The sequence below is a fragment of the Charadrius vociferus genome, unplaced genomic scaffold (assembly GCF_000708025.1).
Source record: "Charadrius vociferus isolate BGI_N301 unplaced genomic scaffold, ASM70802v2 scaffold158, whole genome shotgun sequence".
Lineage (NCBI taxonomy): Eukaryota > Metazoa > Chordata > Aves > Charadriiformes > Charadriidae > Charadrius > Charadrius vociferus.
Genome location: NW_009661372.1, coordinates 683640 through 702592, shown reverse-complemented (window position 1 = coordinate 702592; position 18953 = coordinate 683640).

The window sequence follows — 18953 nt, the reverse complement described above, 5'->3', positions numbered from 1 at the left end:
TTCTGGGTATTGCCATTATCACAACTAATGCTATTAAGTGATCTGTACTACAGCTTTTAGAGAATCAGAGAAGAACTGCAGCAAATAACTCAGGGTTCACACTTTAAGAAACACTTTAAGAAATAATATCATTTTAACTTTTTCATATATTTTGAAAAAGAAACTGCAGATCAGGATTAAATAGTACTAGTTTTTGTCCCTTACATCATATTTAAAATACTTTTAAAAATCCCAGAGCTTCCTTCACATACACTGACTTGCCATTTGCATTGAAAAGCCGTACTGAAACAATTAAAACAAATGCTAAAGAAGCATATTTTTCAAACTCTGCATGGTTACTAGTATAAGACTATTTTGACATGCATATGTATGTCAGCTACACATTCATTTACTGAGATGTTTATACAGCAAAGGGTTTATCTAAAACACAATACACACATGTGGACTGCAGATGCTACATCAGTCCTCATATTCATCCTGGGATGCAACCCTGCCACTGCTCACACTGAGAAGACAGATACTGATAAGAGCTAACTACAAAATTAAATAACTGGACATAGCTAAAGAAAGGCTAAGATTAATGAAAAAATCTCAGTGTCCGGCATCTTTTGGTTTTTGCTAGTTTCAGTGAAATGGGATACAGACTAGGGAGACTGAGAGACTTTTATGAACACAAACTTTTAAGCATCACCTCCAAATGAAGTGGTTGCACAATTCCCAACTCTCAGACACATTACACCAACTCTGCCTTCTCCTCCCATCCCAGCCTGAGAGCTCCCTGTGGTAGCATAAGCATCTTTTTAGCTGTACGGCACACCAGATTGCAGAACTGATTCACAGAAAAAAATTGCTGGGGGCAAAAAAAAAGGCTAACTGATCTCGTGATTGAGTTCCTCAGTCTGATGAACATGAATGTTTCTGCTGACACAAAGAAGGAAATAATACGAGCATGGGAGCAGGACTGAATGACATTTTTGGCAGCCAAAGATGTGTGTGAAATTAGTGCTTACTCGCTTGAATCCTTCAGCAAAGAGAGGATATCATCAACTCGAAACAAAAGGAAAAGGTCCTGTGCCACAAGATCATGACAAATCAACCAATCTGTTACTGCTTTGAAAAAGATAAGACAACAATGGTGGGATGCACAGACTCTTATCTGCATACAAAGGATGACACAGGCACTTGGTATGAGATTAAACAATAAACCACAGCTTCAGCTCTTCTACAGAAACTCACAAAAGGCATGAACTGCGTGGGCTTAGGGATGCCTTGTTTCTTATCCTGTACACAATGGTAAGTGAATATCGTAATCCCTTTAACCAATTAGAGACCACATAGGCCAAAAAATGGTTCCAGTAATCTCTTTTCTGTTCCAAGGTTGAAAATTTATTAGCTCACATTACAGTATTTCCTCCAGTTATTTAGCCCTTGAGCACAGCTACCAGCCCAGTGCTCTAGCTGTATCTATCATGCCTAATCCTTCACTGCTTGATTACACAGGGTCTCACACACCACGCTTCCAAAACTAATACTCTTGGAAAGCCTACTTCTCAGCCCAAATTTCCATTACATTCAACCAGGCATTAAGCATGCTTGGTAACAGACATTACCAGCCCTCAACAGCTTTTTCTGAGTGCATCACTTTTTTTTTTTTTTAATCTATTCACCCTGCACCCAACCTGCAGCATTTTGACGCTCTCAAGGCCCCGATTCAGGCCTGCCACGACAATGTCCCTAGCTTGGCTGGCATTGCATCATACCTGCTTTGCCAGCATCGGTGACTGATCCTGTTCATTTCAGCAACCACCTCTTTCACTTCACAGCACCCAGTTCTCCTGCTGGAGGTGGGCAAGAGGACACCAGAACCACTCCCCACAACAGCCTGGGGTTGTGCCACCACAATGCTCACACCACAGCCTTCCTTTGAGGCTCACATACCCACAATCCCGACACCTATTGATGCTTGAAATGTTGCGTTTTTCAATATAAACAAACATCACTGAACTTCTCTCCTGCTGACTGGGTATTTATCTTATTAAGATGGGCCTTCTTCACCCTCAAGCCAACTCTAGATGAGCAGCTACCTCAGCAGCGCATGCTCAGAGCAAACACTGTTTAATCTTCTTTGACTGAAGTGAGGATAACTTCATCTGCCTGCAGATTTTCTATCATTCTTGCAATTGTCTCAAATGGATGAATCCTGCCAACATTTGTTAATGAAGTGGTCTGTACAGTTTCTCACACGCAGAAAGTGAAGGCGCCAAACATGCTACATCTCTTTTGGCTTCAGTCAGGACTTCACAGCCTTGAGCGTGCACCAGGGCTGAATACACCCAGGACCTCACAGACACATATGCCCTTGAGGTCCAAAAGCATCTGCTACACCATCACATGCACTGCTAAGAGCGTCTTTCACAGCTAAGCACAAAGAAAAACATGTCTTGCCATATGTTTTCTAATAATGTGCATAACAATCTAATGGAAACGCAGCCAGGTAAGCCTGTGTGTTGATGATTAGTCTTCCAAACTGTACCAGAAATGCTGCTACAATACGACAGGTAACATCAAGGTATATCTATGCCTGCGGCACCACGAAACCCTTAGCAGAGGAGCCCATCAGTAAGAACAGGAAAGAAAAAATCATGAGAAGTAATTCCAGCAGAGGCAGACCTCTATCCAGAGATGCTATTTATGACAGACTTTTATGTATGTATGGAAACAAATGTGCATGTGTACCTACACTGCTCAGGAGAGCGGAATTCAAACCAGAGGAAATGCAAAGGAAGAGCACAGCAGTCGAGGGGAGGGAGTGCCCACACTGCAGCACCAGGCAGAAGAGTTCGGCATATTTACTCTTTCAACACGCAAGCTCATTACCGAAGACCTCAATCTATGAAAACATCCAGGGGTTGAACAGCAGGTAATGGAAAGAATTCTTTCAGCTCGCAGGCTGATAGGAAAACAAGTGAGAACAGACCAGCCACAAAAAACAAGTAAAACTTTAAACATCAGAAGCCTCCAGTACTAGAGCAATCCTCCACTTACCTCTGCAAAGGGTGCAAGCACCTGTGCAGAATTAAAAAGAGGGCTCGAGACACAGTTGCTCACTATGGGGGGACCTGGAGCCTGTGATTCAGACGGCAATCTTCCTCCAGTTACCTCTTCCTAAAACACAGCCATCCCCAGCATAATGAAATTGGTATGTGTGTATACAGGAACAGGACAAAAGCAAAACCCCTCTTTCTTATAAACCTTATCGAAAAGAATTAGAGGATGTCTTAATTATTAAAGGCAAAAATTCTGCAAGGGTCACCTGATTTCAAGCTAATAGCATAAACATTAGCAAAAATATTTAGCATGCATTCCAAAGTGATTAGTGATAAAACACTAGAAAAGATTTTCTATTAATAGTATAGTGGATAGTATTTGATATTATTTGAAGAACAGCAGTGACATTTATGTTCAGAGACATAGTATTATTTAAAAAAATTTCACAGCCAGTGGAACTAACAAAATTGCCCATGATGAGTTTGATTGTAATTAACTTGATATTATGATTATCACTTCTTAAGTTAAATTTCTTTAAGTTTATCTTCCTACTAAAAAAAATTTAAAAAAATCAACATTTAGTAAAGTCATAGACACTATTCTACTTCTGCCATGTCAAAAATTATCTTAACAGGCTTCAACTATTATAAATTTAGTTTCTTCTTTCAGGAACGAAGCTTGAGAAGTGACATTTTTTTACAGCTCCTATTTGAAAAACAATGGAAGAGAAGAATCTGAGTCAAAGTGGCAGATGACTGCAGCATGAGAGTTCGTTTCAGGCTATGACTGGAAAAGCTTATGCTGGTTTTAACATGCATCGGCCGAAGCAGTTTCTTAACAGTTCAGATTCCTGGCTTCAAGCTCTCCACTAAGGAAAGCAGTATCAGTCACCAGGGGATTCGTCTCCTTGCACAGTTTCTACAACAAATACATTCATTATTTTGCAAGAGGGCAAACAGCTGCACTTCCTGGAATGTGCTGTAGCTAGTCATCTTTACCACCAGGTAATGTTAGCAAAGCTCAATGCATTTGAAACAAAAAATGACATTATCCAAAGACACTCTGTCAAAATTGCTTTTTTTATGGATATTGACAAAGTATGCTTCCTTAACAGCTATCTTGTGCCAGGTGTTGTAGTTAACACAAGGAGGTGCTTTAATTGCTATTCTGAGTTACTGTTAGAATTTCATTCTAAGCTACGCAAATAACTTGCCAGCAGAGTTACAAATGTCCATAATTTTACCTCTGAAAAACAGGTTCCAAATCTACATATGCTACCCAAGCAAGCATGAAAGAGCTGGAAGTGCTTGCTTCCCATGGCTGGCAAACAAAAAAGGTGTTCTTGCAAGACAGGAGAGGTGCGTTCCCTGAAGCAGCACCTTCCTATCAAGACTATAAAGGGGAACCTGTGAGGAGTCACTGCCTGTCACTGCCTGTGATTCTGCATTGGAGCTGTGCTTTACACATAAACAGGAATCATAAGAAAAAAAACCCACAAAAATAAGTAATACTTATAAAAATACACAGAACCGATTGCGAAATAATTTTCTGAATATAAATTAAAAAAACCCAAGCAGTTCTTTTGAAAAGTGTAGTACTCTGCATTGAACTGTTTCTTTCTTCTAAATGATGTCAACAGATGACACTTTTCTATTTAAAACTTCTAGAAGCTTGAAAGAATTGAACTTTTTTTTCCCCAAAAATTAGAAAATTCTTAAATGCTTACATGGTACCACAAGGATCTGAAAGTTTCATAGCTAAATGTTAAATGAATTAATCTTCACACAACCTCCATCTTGTTTTGCGTTAGCTAGGAATATCTCTTTTTGGAAACGGGACTATTCCACATGCAGGTATATCAGGGGAAATCATAAATATAATCAAATTTTCCCTGAAAATTCTTACAGCACTGGGATGTAGTCAAAGCCACCGAGGCTGTCACCTGCCACAGTTAAATGACCACTTTCATTGTTCTCACTTTACTTGTCTTTCCTAGGATTAAGGCCGTGCATTGCTTTTCATAACACTAAGCTAATCTTCCCTGAAAATAGTACAAACTGGCAGGTTTTAAAGCAGAATAACTTGTGACTTTCATTATAGGGCCTTTCTTTCTTTCTTTTTAGAACCGGCTATTGCCCATCTGTAATATTTTAGCTGCCCAGGTTAAGAACAGAGGCGGGAACTGTAAATATGTTCATGCACATGCAAGGGAATCTAAAAGAAAAATAGGGAAAAATAGAAAATGGAAGCTGTTTTTTACTTTCTACATTATGATAAAGCAGCTATGAAAATAGCTTAAACAATCAGAGAGCTCCCATGTATTTTCAACTCCAGAACAAATAAACCCCAAGTACCACTTAATACTGTCACCAAAATTAAAAGATTTAAAGGTAACATTCTGTACTTGCAAGTATTAGAAATACACCAAAATGATACTTGGATTTCTAAATACTAAATAAGGATACCTAAGAGTACTAAATAAGGTTAAGGGAATTGCCACCAAATCTACACTAGGATAGACGAGAAGGACTTGCCAATACTGGTGGATGCAAAGCTGGACATGAGCCGGCAATGTGTGCTCACAGCTCAGAAGGCCAATCACATCCTGGGCTCCATCAAAAGAAGCATGGCCAGCAGGTTGAGGGAGGTCATTCTGCCCCTCTACCCGACTCTGGTGAGACCCCACCTGCAGTACTGTGTCCAGCTTTGGGGCCTCCAGCACAAGACATGGACCTGTTGGAGCAGGTCCAGAGGAGAGCCATTAAAACTGTCAGAGGGCTGGAGCACCCCTTCTATGAGGACAGGCTGAGTTGGGGTTGTTCAGCCTGGAGAAGAGAAGGCTCCGGGGAGACCTTTTTGCAGCCTTTCAATACTTAAAAGGGGCTTAAAAGAAAGATGGACAGAGACTTTTGCCAGAGCCTTTAGTGACCGGACAAGGGGTAGGTAACAGTTTTAAACTGAAAGATGGTAGGTTTAAACTAGATATAAGGAAGAATTTTTTTTACGATGAGGGTGAGACACTGGAACAGATTGCTCAGAGAAGCTGTGGATGCCCCATCACTTGAAGTCTTCAAGGCCAGGTTGGATAGGGCTTTGAGAGCAACCTGACCTAGAGAAAGACGTCCCTGCCCAAGGCAGGGGGATTTGACCTAGATAATCTTTGAATGTCCCTTCTAACCCAAACTATTCTGTGATACTAATTAGAAAGGGAGCACACAGTCAAGGAAAAAAAATAGAATGACAGGATGTTGCAAGTATCTCTATACTAGGCATTTTCCAAGAAAATTCAGGGTAAAAGTTTTGCTAAAAAAATATATTTAAAGAGTTAAGAATTCAAATGCAGCTCTGAATATCCTGAGGCACTTTCTTCAGTCCTATAGCGATACACTGAAAGAACACAGGAAAAAAAAAATAGGTTTTGAGAAGCAATTTAACTTATGGTCCCAAGCACTGAAAGGTTTTAATCACCATAATTTCTGTATGTTATTACAATGCAGAGGAGAACGCTATTCAGGCATACTACACGTACTTGATGTACATGTAACTACATGCAGCTGTTCCAGAGAAATTTAGAGAATCCTGTCTGGATTTCGCACTCTGCAAAAAAAACCACTAATCAAGATAGGAGATATGAATCATAGGGAGAAAGACAATTTTTAAAGCACCTTGCATTTAATGAATCAATTCAATAAACAAGCATTAAACCCAGGTGTCTGAGAAACATTCCTGTGTACAACAAGGCTTAGCTTTGTATTACCTCTTTAAATGTGTAAAAATGGATGCGTGTTATGTAAAAAGACTATCTCAAATTATACTTATGATCAAACATTACCAGTTACAGAAAACTCCTCATCTAAATGACTGCAAAGCATGATAGAAATCAAGTACTTCTGTTTGGCAATGTGGAAGGAAGTTTTATCCAGATAGAAAAGTCTGAACCCTCCCACTCATGTTGAGCAAAAGGAGCTTAAAATTTCACAGATAATTTTTTCCGCCATCAGACTCTCTTCAGTTTGGTTTACTTTTATTCAAAACCGACAACACATCAACATCCGTAAACATATTTACCCTGGATCACATAACCAGCTCTATAGCCATCAGCAATAATACACTTACACACCTCTACTGTCAATAGAAGAGTTTGTGTACCCAAAGAGGAACCCATTTTCCTTTTGTGATGATTATTTCTTACTGGCTTGTCTCGGGCTGCTTTCATCTTACACTACTCAAATATCTCCAGGGGTTTTCTGGAGAAAAGCAGCATGGGAAATAAGAATTTAGTACAAATGCTGTATGGAAGGATCACACAAACAAGAGGAACTGCAAAACTTGCTAGTCAGAGTAAACATTTATATGTACATATGTACATGTATAGTGCCAAAGGTACTACAAGAACAGATGGGTGTACAATTAATTAGCTTACTTCCTTTAGAGCACTGGAAAAAAAAGAGAGTACTAAGGGAGCAGGCAAGTTACTGCCTGAAGTATTTCCACAATTTTTGAATTTCATCTTCTTACTTTACTAGCTTATGTTAGCACAACCTCATTAGTTTAGCTTCCCATTTTCTCTCAGTTCTTAATCTGGGCTGCCAAAATATCATTGCTCTAACTTTTTTCCTAACACATATTTGTGAAGAGCCTCAGAATTCCCATTTTAAGTATCAGAACTACTCCGTCAATGCCGGTTTATAGCTAAAAATTAAATTATGCATAAATACTACACCTCAAAAGAATTTTAAAGGAAAAAAAAAAAGATATCATGTTTTTGAAGCACTTGCTGACTTTTATTGCCTCAAAACAATCTTGCACTGCAAGTTTCACGTCAAGATTCAGATCCAAAATAGAAGTTAGTTTTGTTATAAGCTGCCACACATTAAGTATGACAGAATAACTGCTGAGCATAATAATCATGTTCGTACAGGCAGCTATTTCCTATTTTAATCCTTACTGTACTCAGCCGAAGTTTTCAGATACATGAGCATAACTTTTAGGACATGATCGCCTGGTGCTGTGCTCTGCTGTGGGCTCAGCACACGACGAGAGTCCCAGAAGTTGGAAGTAACAGGAGTGGTGGGAGCCCATCACACTCACATGTACCCCACCATCCTCTCCCACCATTCACCATACATTTCAGTCATCTTCCATGTGGGTACACTCAACAGTGCATCTCCTAAAACTGTCATCCGACAAAACGGATGCCCCAGCTCTCAAATCAACTATACATAGATACAACTTTTGCATGGCAAGTTCTGAGAGCTAGTTACTCTACGACCATGCTATTTGGACAGACATAGCAACGGATGTACCAGCCAGGAAAATACCATCAAATTGTTGTTTGCAAGTTACTTGTTCCTCAGGCAGACCCATTTAGGTGATCCAGTCTTCGGTCGCTTGTACAGGACTGTGATTCCAAACTAAGGTGACCAGCACTGGTGACCTGAATAAGCCATCAAAGATGCTCTGTAGCTACACGTGGAGAATAGAGCGGATAATGTCACAACTGAAAATTCTAGCAGAGTCTAACAGGTCTTTGTATATTTAATTTTGGAGAAAATGACTTCTGACTGTGAAGAGTTTCTGCTAACAGGACACACAGCTTTCAGCAAGCAGCACTCACTCCATAGCTTGAAAATGATAATTACAATACAGTCTTGTTTAAGGTATAAACAAGCTTAAGGCATGTTATTTTCAGGGTTACACTATAGTAACACTAAGTACCTGAACAAATTGCCTCCAAATTAGTCAGGCACAGTAGCGTTGCCCCTGAGGGAACTTCAGTTGAATTTACCTGAGCAGAGGAAATTAAGCAGTGGTCACCGTTCTTCATGCCATCCTGTAGCATCAATTGACAAAATGTTTATTTCCCTCAAGTGTACAGCATAACCTCAGAAGATTTGTACTTGGTCACTCTCCTGAATGCAGGAGACACAAACGCACCTGTCTGATACCTGAGCATTACTGAAGGCAAATGGTTACTCCAGGTAGAGAGCCACAATCTCATGACATGTGTGAGAGCTTTGCAAGGCACCTTGTGATGCACCTGTCCCCCTGCAGGCCACCCTCAGAAGACATGGGCTGCCTACAAGAGTTGAGGTACATTGTGTGCTTCTGCTCCAGGTATCCCTGTGGTCCAAGACACCATGCTGGTTATCAGCCCTCACAAAGAGCCGTGCCCCAGTTGTGAACTTCAGTTAATGGTACAGACGGGGTCTGCCAGCTTTTCTTCATGCAAGCGTGTGCGCTAAAGCCAACAAGCCTTCAACACGTTTTTACTGCAGTGAAATTCCCTTAAGAGTTTTCAGCTCATATCCACCCAAAACAGAAACAATATCTAGAAAAGCTTTAGTTCACGGATTCTACCACTTTTTCATAGCAAGCCCTTAGTTCATTGAGCACAGAAAAAAAACCCTGCACTGTCAGATAATTTCAGACTGTGCCGTTCGGTATCTAAACCACTTCTGTAGTGTGAAAAGGCTGTGAGGAAGACCTCTCTTTTGCCTGGCACTGGTCTCAAATGTTTTTGGTTAGCTTTAGGTTACATTATTATGCTGTTATCAAGCTCTTACTATTATGAAAAAAAACACCAACCAACTTAAACATAAACTAAGTTTTTATTTTCAGTCTTTTGGTTTTGGTGTCAAGAAGTTCATTTAAGCTCCTTGAGACTTCTCCTTATCCCTATCCCAGTATTGGATCAATTATCTCTTTGCCTATCTGTTAGTTGCCATTCTTCATCAATGCATTTATTGCCATCAAGACACAGAACACCAACTTTCAGACTTTCACTTTTTAAACAATGTGGTTGTAAGGCAAATAAAGGTGAAATTGGTCAGAAATGCTTTTTTAGCTTCAGACACCTGCACTACTTTTCTCACACACAGTTGTAAAACTAGAAGATTGTTAAATGGTGCATGCTCCGTTTAAGCTTGGCTGGTACAGAAGTCGGCTTTCCTATCATTTTAAAACTAAACTACAAAGTCCACTGTAACGATACACTCTCCTTCCCCAAACTCAGTCACAGCTTCTTATGCTTGAGCGGAAAATAGGGTTGTTTTTGTCATGGTTTCCTGTGCACATAACAGCAGCACATACTCTGGTTTTAGGCCCTTGAAGGTTTTACAGTTCTCAGATGCTGACTCTCCATCAGCTAGACACAAAAACTCTGAAAATGTTTTCAATACACCATGTTCTATGATCACTGAAACGAAATATCTGGCTTGATACATAGAACTGAGTACTTCTTGTAAAGCCCAGTTTATTTTTTTAAAGGTCTGAAACTTCAAAGCACCCTATTAGAAAATAATTATGCTGAAATACTGAGAAACTTCTCAAAAAACTACAGCTAACAAAAAACAACTTACACAAAGCTTACTGGAAAACACAGGCAAACAACCAGTGTTTAGGGATGCCAGAGGAGATGGGCAGAACTGTACAGTCTGCAGTTAATAGTAAGGGCCATGTCCTGTGCTCTTCATCTGATGTCACCTAGAATATGCCTGCACCAGATGGATCTTTTTGTAATAATCCAGACTTCCAGTACTCTTTTCTAACCAGCCCGATATCTGAAGCAGAAGAAATGTATAAACTGCCAATTATCTGAGATCATATTTGAACACCTTACAGGAATAAATAAATAAAAATGTACACGGTATTTTATTGCCCATCACTGACTTCACATTCAGTACTCCTCGTCATCTATTCCCCAGTTATGGTCCTGGTATTAACAGCAAAGTTCACTTTTCAAGTGACTTTAAACTATCCACCTGCATATTCCAAACCACTTGTACAGCAACTACTGCTAGCAAATCTGCACAAAACCATTTGGTCGCAATCAGCATACTTTCTGCATCATTGCCCCGTGTGGTGTTTTGCAGACCAGTACAACACAAATTCATAGCTTGGATTACACAGATTTCTCTAGAATTCAAATGTTAATCACATTTCCACTATTATTCAATGCTACATGTAACTTTTAATAAGTTTTCAAAAGCTCAAAGCAAAAGTGGATTTCCAGATTTCTTTTTCTTTAACATGAGCCTGATCTGATACACCAAAGTACTACAACAAACATTTTAATGGATAACAAATTAAGTGGATGTGCCTGGAAATAATCAATTGGATTCACATAAAGTAGCAGGTAAGACCTTGATAAGAAATTCATGGAAGAATCATATAAACCATTTCTAGAATGACATCCTCAAATAAGAAACAATTTCACCTATCAATATGTTGTCAACTACTGATGAAAAAAGAAAGGGCTGGCAGCTAAAAAAAAAAGTATTAAGCTTCCCATTACACTGCTTATAGTAAAAGATCTGTATTATCTTATTTCATTATTTCATCAGATAGGAGGCTAAAGCATTCTGTCATTTAGTGACATTATTATTAACATTAAATACTCCTTAGTGATACAAGAAAATAAAATTGTAGTCCAACAGAGAAAAACCATTAGCCTCCCCCTAGTGTGTTTAAGTTATTCTGAAACTGCTGGAAACCTCAGAAAGATGTTCAGAAAGACTTTGCTACACTTATCCTGAATCCACTTGAGACTGCAGGAGGAGATATCCCTACAAATGAACCTCATATGTTTATATAATTCTTTTTATTAACTTATAAGAACTTCCAGGGTGGGAAAATATTAAATCTGTTATCCCACCAATGGAGACCTGTCCCTTTGCTCAAATGCAAGAGTCAGTTTGCATCACAAGGTTAACAAAAAAAACCCAGCACATCTTCTTGATTTTGTTATACAAAAATTTCTAAGAACAGCACAGATACAATAAGTCCTTGAACTGTATTATTCCATATTTCACTGTAATAATAGCCATAACTAAACAGCTAAAGATAAAAGTTATAAACTACTTTCTTCTAACTTGACTTGCAAAGTTTTGGACGGCTAAGCAAACTTCAAGGCTGCTAAAATAAGCTCATCTTTGTATCTCTTGCTCTACCCTCTATTTACATTCTTCTCCTCTTCCCTGTATCTTATGCAAAAGGCTTCTACTTTTTAATCTCATAAAAAGCATAATTAAGTTCCACATGCCACTAAATCCCTCCTAGCTGTTTACAAAATCATTCCAAACATGCCAAAAAGATAACACAGCTAAAAGTGCTAGCAATACCATAAATAAGACCAAGTCTAGACTACTTGAGAGACAGGTTTTATGTCTGGAATCCAAACACTACAAGCTGGAGGCCCAACAGTAGCAAATTATTTTCCTCAATATAAACTCAACAATTAAAATATATCAAGGACATAAAGCTTTAAGTATGTTGGCAAGGTATCCTCAGAAGGGGATTTTTTAAAAAAACCACAACAGTTCACCAGCTAGCAGTCATAAAGACAGTACTATACACAGTGCGATTAGATAAAATCTTAATATCAACATTTATTGACTATAAAATATGAAGATGAGCTGGAATTTTTTAAAAACATATTTACTGAACAATTTTTGTTGATATTTGTTTCACCTTGTAAAGAAGCATGAAATACAAAATTCAGCTGAAGTGCAGCTGATAAAATGCATAGATTGTGTTCCCAATTGAGGATGAAGGATGTGGGACGAGCTAGAAGTGGGCAACAGTTCCTCCACAGGACTTGAAAATTACTTGAATATGCTAAAGAAAATAGGCTAAGAAAACATACAACAGAAATACTCTTGGACCAAAAAGTCAAAGGATATAATAAATAAACATATATCTAATTATGAATACTCTAAACTGGCTCAACAATCAGGGCTTAATTACAGGTTATTTAACTAGACTTACCCTATCTAGGTTTCTTTATGCCTGTGCATACTCACCACTTGGAGAGTATCTTCTGCAGCAGATGAGTCAGAAAGTCGCAGGTACGTTCCATTATTAAGTATTTCTCTACAGCATTCTGAAACCGCAGTATCTAAATAACCCAAAAATCTACAGATTGTTTTGGGAAAGATGGAGGTATGTTTTTGCTATATATTTCATATTAGTTGACCACAATATACCAGAGAGAGGTCTAAAAATGCACTGCTTCATATAAAACTGTGATGCTTTATTAATAGTAATTAACATAGCAGAAATTTCCTTTTCTTTCCTCCAAGCAAAGCAGCACCCAAACCCTCTTCATACCTGTTTGTATAAAAATAACACTAGAATACATTCAGTAAGTCAAGAGTCAGTTATTTACTTCAGACATTGTAACAAAAAAGTTGAATCATATTTTAGGAGCATTTCGCTATTTATGTCCGGTGGGGATAAGGCCTTCTGCCACACAGTGGACCATTTATGGATAAAAAGGATCTGTTGCATAACACACATTTTGAAATCAGAACAGCATAGCGGAAGATTTATGAGTCTGGGCAAATCTTTCATTTTAGTGGTCACCTTCCAATATAAAGATTGACATTTTCAATGTCCGTGTCCATAAGAAAATGGTACAGATTATTGTACACCCCCTCTCCCCCATCAACAATATTACAGTGATACCAATGACTTGGTTATGTCTTAGATTTCTGCAGAACTGGGGGAAGCAGAAAGTTAAAGTTTTGTTTCTTTTAGGTCTGAGTGACAGCAGTGATATATTTAGGCCTTCAGTGCTAGCTAGCACATCCACCCAGTAGACTTCAGACAGAAAATGCTCCTCAACACCCAAAAGCTACCTTTTAATATATTTTTTTCACAATTTCCAGATTAACTTCCAGAACTTCAGCTATACTTGAGATAAAAGAAGTTCTTCAGGCAAGTATAATATTCTGCAGTAATGCCAACACACTTTTAATAGCTCAGTACCACCCATCAATTTGGAAGTGACTGACAGTGCTCTATGGGAATTGGGTCCAAAACAACTTACTTCAGCTAGAAACTAGAGGGAAATGCGTCTTCATGGAGAATCAGAGTGGCAACAGATACTGTATTTCCCAATCAAGCATTGAAATGTGGTAGCATTTTCTTTGCTAAACTCCACTTTATCATGTCTTTGAATAAAATTATTATCTCCTTCTTAAACATGTTTTTCCCCTAAGAAAGGAAAGATTTTCTTTGCCTTCCTGGGTCACTTATTACTTAAAATGCCTTTCAAGACAGCCAATTTTATGATGTTATCTGTGTGTCATATGTATGTTGCAGAGGATAAAGGGGCTTGAAAATCTGTTACTGGTAACTAGAGGTTTTTTCTTTCTTTCACAAATTAGGTATTCAACTTCAAAGCTCAAGAGACAAATGTGAAGATAACCACACGCAGGTGTGCTTTCTCATTTTAGAGCTTGTTTTCCCATTTCTCGGTACCTTACAGTTTAATATATTCTATCCTTTTACACCTATTTGCTACACAGAGGAATAACATGGACTACAGTTACAGCTTTTTCGTCAGTTCATCTATTTAGGACAGCCAACCCTGAACATATCTGAGCCCCAGTAACCTTTGCAGACAAAACACCAAACACGAAAAAACATACTGTCTCTGTAAAAATATTCAATTAGCAGAAAGTTAGATTGTAAGTATCAGATGAAGACACTAAAATAAAGCAAGCATGTAAAAACTTCTATATCAAACACCAGCCACTTTTGCTTAAAATGGCTTGCCTTGCTCTTCCATTTCCTGAATTGCTCTCAAGATCAGCTCCTTCACAAGGGCACTGCATTCAGACATGCTACAATAAAGCTGCGATACTAAAGAAAAAAATTAAGCTGTTCTTTGACGAAGGCTTAAGCACACCACACAATAAAAATTTGGCTGTTGATCCAGGTAATAAGTATCAAATTCATACGGCAAACATAAATTCCACCACTTCATTCCGACTTCTGGGGCCTCTAGACATGCACCTGAAATGGGCCAAATACTCTGCTGCGGGTGTACAGAGTCCAGCCCACTGCTCATAAACACCTCCTCCAGATGGTTTAACAACTATCACTCATGGTCAGACATGTAGCCAAAAACTACCATTAGCAATGACTGCACACAGCCTGATTTCCGCAGGATAACACTACTGTACTCTTCACTGCACTATTCCATAAATTGGAAGAAAATGTTTGGGTTTAATGTGTCTTTTCTTGTTGATCCTATAATATAAATTGAACTTCAAAACTAGATATTTCAAAATACCAAACCTTATTTCTGGAATAAAAAAAAAAAAAAAAAAAAAAAAAAAAGAGAGATCTTGGATTAAGCCAGGCATATTTAATACTAAAATTCACCTATTAGGAGATATGCTTTTAATTAATGAGAAGGCATTGAAAGAAATGCAGATTTTGGTACTGATATCTTCTGGACTTAATCCTCGGCATACATCTTATTAACTTGGCAATGCCAATTAACGGTTTTATCATCTAAAAGGTATGTAACAGCTCTGAAGTTCCTGTAAGGTTTGCTCAAGAGCCGAGACACTTACTTTTCACCATCTGGGTTTCTAAACAAAAACAGAATTGCAATTAGGTAATAGCTTTAACTTGCATCATTTAAAGGGTATGTATTTTGTTTGATACTCCATCTCACACACCTGCCTTATTAAATTCAAGGCTGCTGCAGAGATCCCAGGAACTACCACAGTGAAATAATGAGAAAGAAAGAAGTGATGTGTTGGCTCCAAACGACAGGGTCAACGATCAGTTCCGAAAACTACACCTGAAGCACAAGATTATTAGCTTCTCATTTAAATCACATATTCTGTTCTCTTCCCCTTCTTTGAGGCTTGTTAGAGATGTTAATGAAATGGGCATGTGCTACTTCTTTGCAAATTACATGCCCCGGTCTCAGGGCACAGAGCTCGCATGTCTCCGTGATGGGGCGAGGTCAGTCTATCTTCAAGTTAAAAAAGGAAATTCTGGTTTGAGCAAAACATTACTCGAGAAAGAGAGTGCAAAAACGCCGAGTGAAACTTCTTGCTCAACTGACAAAATACCATCTTAACTTCTACTTGACCACACAAAACATTCAGTTCTGGTCTTATGATCTGAAGATGCTGGAGGCATAAGGGAAAAAAAGAAAAACCATAACTAATTTCAAGCCGTACTCACTTGCTTTGATTATGAAGCCAGTCGCAAATAAAGAGGACTAGATTTTCCGCTACATCACAGTTGAAAAATGTTTCAAACATTTCTATTACAGATCAAATAGACAACATGGCTACTCATGGCTGTGAGCATATAGACAGAAAAAAACCCCAAACCAACCCTAAAAAGTCCCTAAGTTACTTTGCCTTTAAATCATCAGCTCCTGAAGCACCACATGCTGTGTATCAATACTCCAAACAACAGACAAGAATACTAGATTTTGTTAAATTGACATACATATCACTGGAATATGTTTTGATGCTTGTTCAAGATATATTGTATACAAAGTATATGTTCACTGTGAGAAAATTCTTCCTATATACTTTATTTTCAGTTAAATTTTGTTTCATTCATCAGATGAATCTGATCCACAACACCTAACTTAAACAAAGCATAAGAAATTTGTCAGTAGGGGAAGATCATAGTAGTTTGAGTGATCTACCTGAAGGTGGGAAAATACAAGAAACGTATTTACAAAAGAGGAAAAATAAAAAAAAAGAAAAAAAAGGAAGTAAAGTACAGTCCAAATGCCTTGTATTGTGATGTAAGAAGCTATAAACCAAAGTTGCCTAGACAGTATTCAAAGCTGCTAGAAGGTAATCAATACAGTAAAAACTATGGAAAACATATACCAACAATTCAGATTAAGCAGGTAATTTAAGTGGATATATCCAATGTTAAGATCATGACAAACATAACTTGATAACTTTTTTTTATCTTTTTACTGTTCATGTATAAGAATTAATTAAAAAAAAAAAAGAAAAAAGGGGAAATTCTAGGCCAAAGTCTCTATTAAGAGGTAAACTCAAGAGTCAACATCTCCAACTTGGAAGAAAATTCATCATAAAGACATAACTTCTCTCAAACCAGCTACTGTTTACATACCTTTCTTTGTAATTCAGTATTTTTTTATTTGTATAAAAATAATCTGCAGGGACACATTATCTGCTTTAAAGATGATTAGGTATTTTACTGTCCATCGCTTGGAGGACTCATATTGACGTGCTGAAATAAGAAGTTGACCAAGGTTGAGATTTCTGAACCATTTGATTATTTCCTCAGCCATTTGAAACAACAACTATTATTCTTTACCTAGCAGCAAGTATTTAAAGAAAACTCAAAATAGGCAAATTAAGCCACAAAGTACACTGAAATCTAGGTTTAGTCAGATTAGGCTAGTTACTATTTAACGGAAATGAGCAGCTTCCTGTTGTCAGGGCAAACAGCAAGCGACTTCCATTTAAAACGTCAGTGTTTTTTGCTTCTGCAAAGATCTGCGCCATAACTTTTGATAATATTCCACACGAAATTTGCTTCCAGGTTAAATACAAATAAGTATGTAAATGTACCAGAACATTTTAGTTCCTTCTTCCTGCTTCCAAGCATGTTCCAAGTTCACCAAATTTTGTCTTCTAAATAGAGGTCTTGGACCTCCCTCCACTGCAAAACTCTTCCTCTCTGGATTTTTCTTTCCTACCAATTCACGGTTAGACGCTCAGCAAACTTTTTAGGTGGTTTATTTAACAAGATAGCAGATGATTCCCACCTCTTAGAAAAAAACTTCTGGGATGAAGCAGTGAGAAACACCCAAACACCTTCCCCTAATACCTGAGTACCTGATTCCCTTGAGGATGTTTTTTCTCCTCCTCATTATAATTTTTAAATGCGGCAAAGGTAAAAATGTATCCTGTTCATGCAACACGCAGCACAGGCATCCTGCTTGTTTATTTAAGTTAAAACTCTGAAGTCTACACTCACACAGTGTTACATTTTTGCACTATTAATATGTGTGGCAACAATATAAGTAACATGACGAGGAAGGGAATGTGTTTGGCCTAATTTCAAATTGTAATAGCTCATTTGCACTGTCCCCAAAGTTTACTAAAATGATCATTAATCACTGCAAGGTAGAAATAATAATCAGAAACTTTCACCACAAAGGGATAAACATTCCCACCAAAAGCCATTAAATGGAAGAGTTTTAAGCAACACGCGGTGTCAGTGGTTTTTCCTATGCTTTTAAACAACATCCATCTAATCTAACGTGCTTCCCATCATGGGAAGCGGGACGGTGTGCAGGGTCAGGACTGTGTCTAGGTGTGGTCCCTTTACAGATAGGGTGCAGCCTGACCTGTGCTGCCCCTGCGGTACCCGCCTTGGCTCTGCCCATGAAGAACCGTAACTCTGGATCTCACAGCAATGCCCACAAGCGATTAGGTTCAGACCAGCGATGACGCTTTTCACACCAGACCTGTGGTCTGTGGCAACCGAAAGGCTAGTCTGCTGTCGCAAGGGCTTCGGGCACTCGGTTCCATTACCAGCGCTCTTTCAAGGCAAATTTCCTATATTAGAGCCGACAGGAGATAAGCAGAGCTGGCAGGAGTCAACCCAGCTGGTGAGCGCAACCGACAGCCCCTCACCTGGCGTATCCCACTGCTCCGAGAAGCTTTTGACCAGGCAGTTCGTAAAGCAACTAGTTTCACTAATTAGTTACACGACATAATTTTGCAAAGGTGCACAACCGAAGCAAGACACACGCAGAGAGAAACGTGATGTGGACTGCGTTTTGCTTTACCAGTGCAAACGTACGGTCCCGTCAGATTTGCGAACGCGCACCTCTAGAGACACACAGACCCGCAGCACGGGAAGTATGACCATCCCCGGTTTCTAAGAAGGAAAAGCCCACACTGAACCGCCACCTCTCTTATTTAACTAGCAGCACGCGCGTAAGATACAAATTAGTTTTACTGGCGGAATTTTCGCTGGTAGTATTTCAACGCCAAACTCGCGCGTCTCTGAAAAGTTTGTCTTTCTTTGTCTTTTCGCCAGCAGCACTCGGCCGCGGTACCACACGTGTCGCCTCCAGCGCTGCAGAC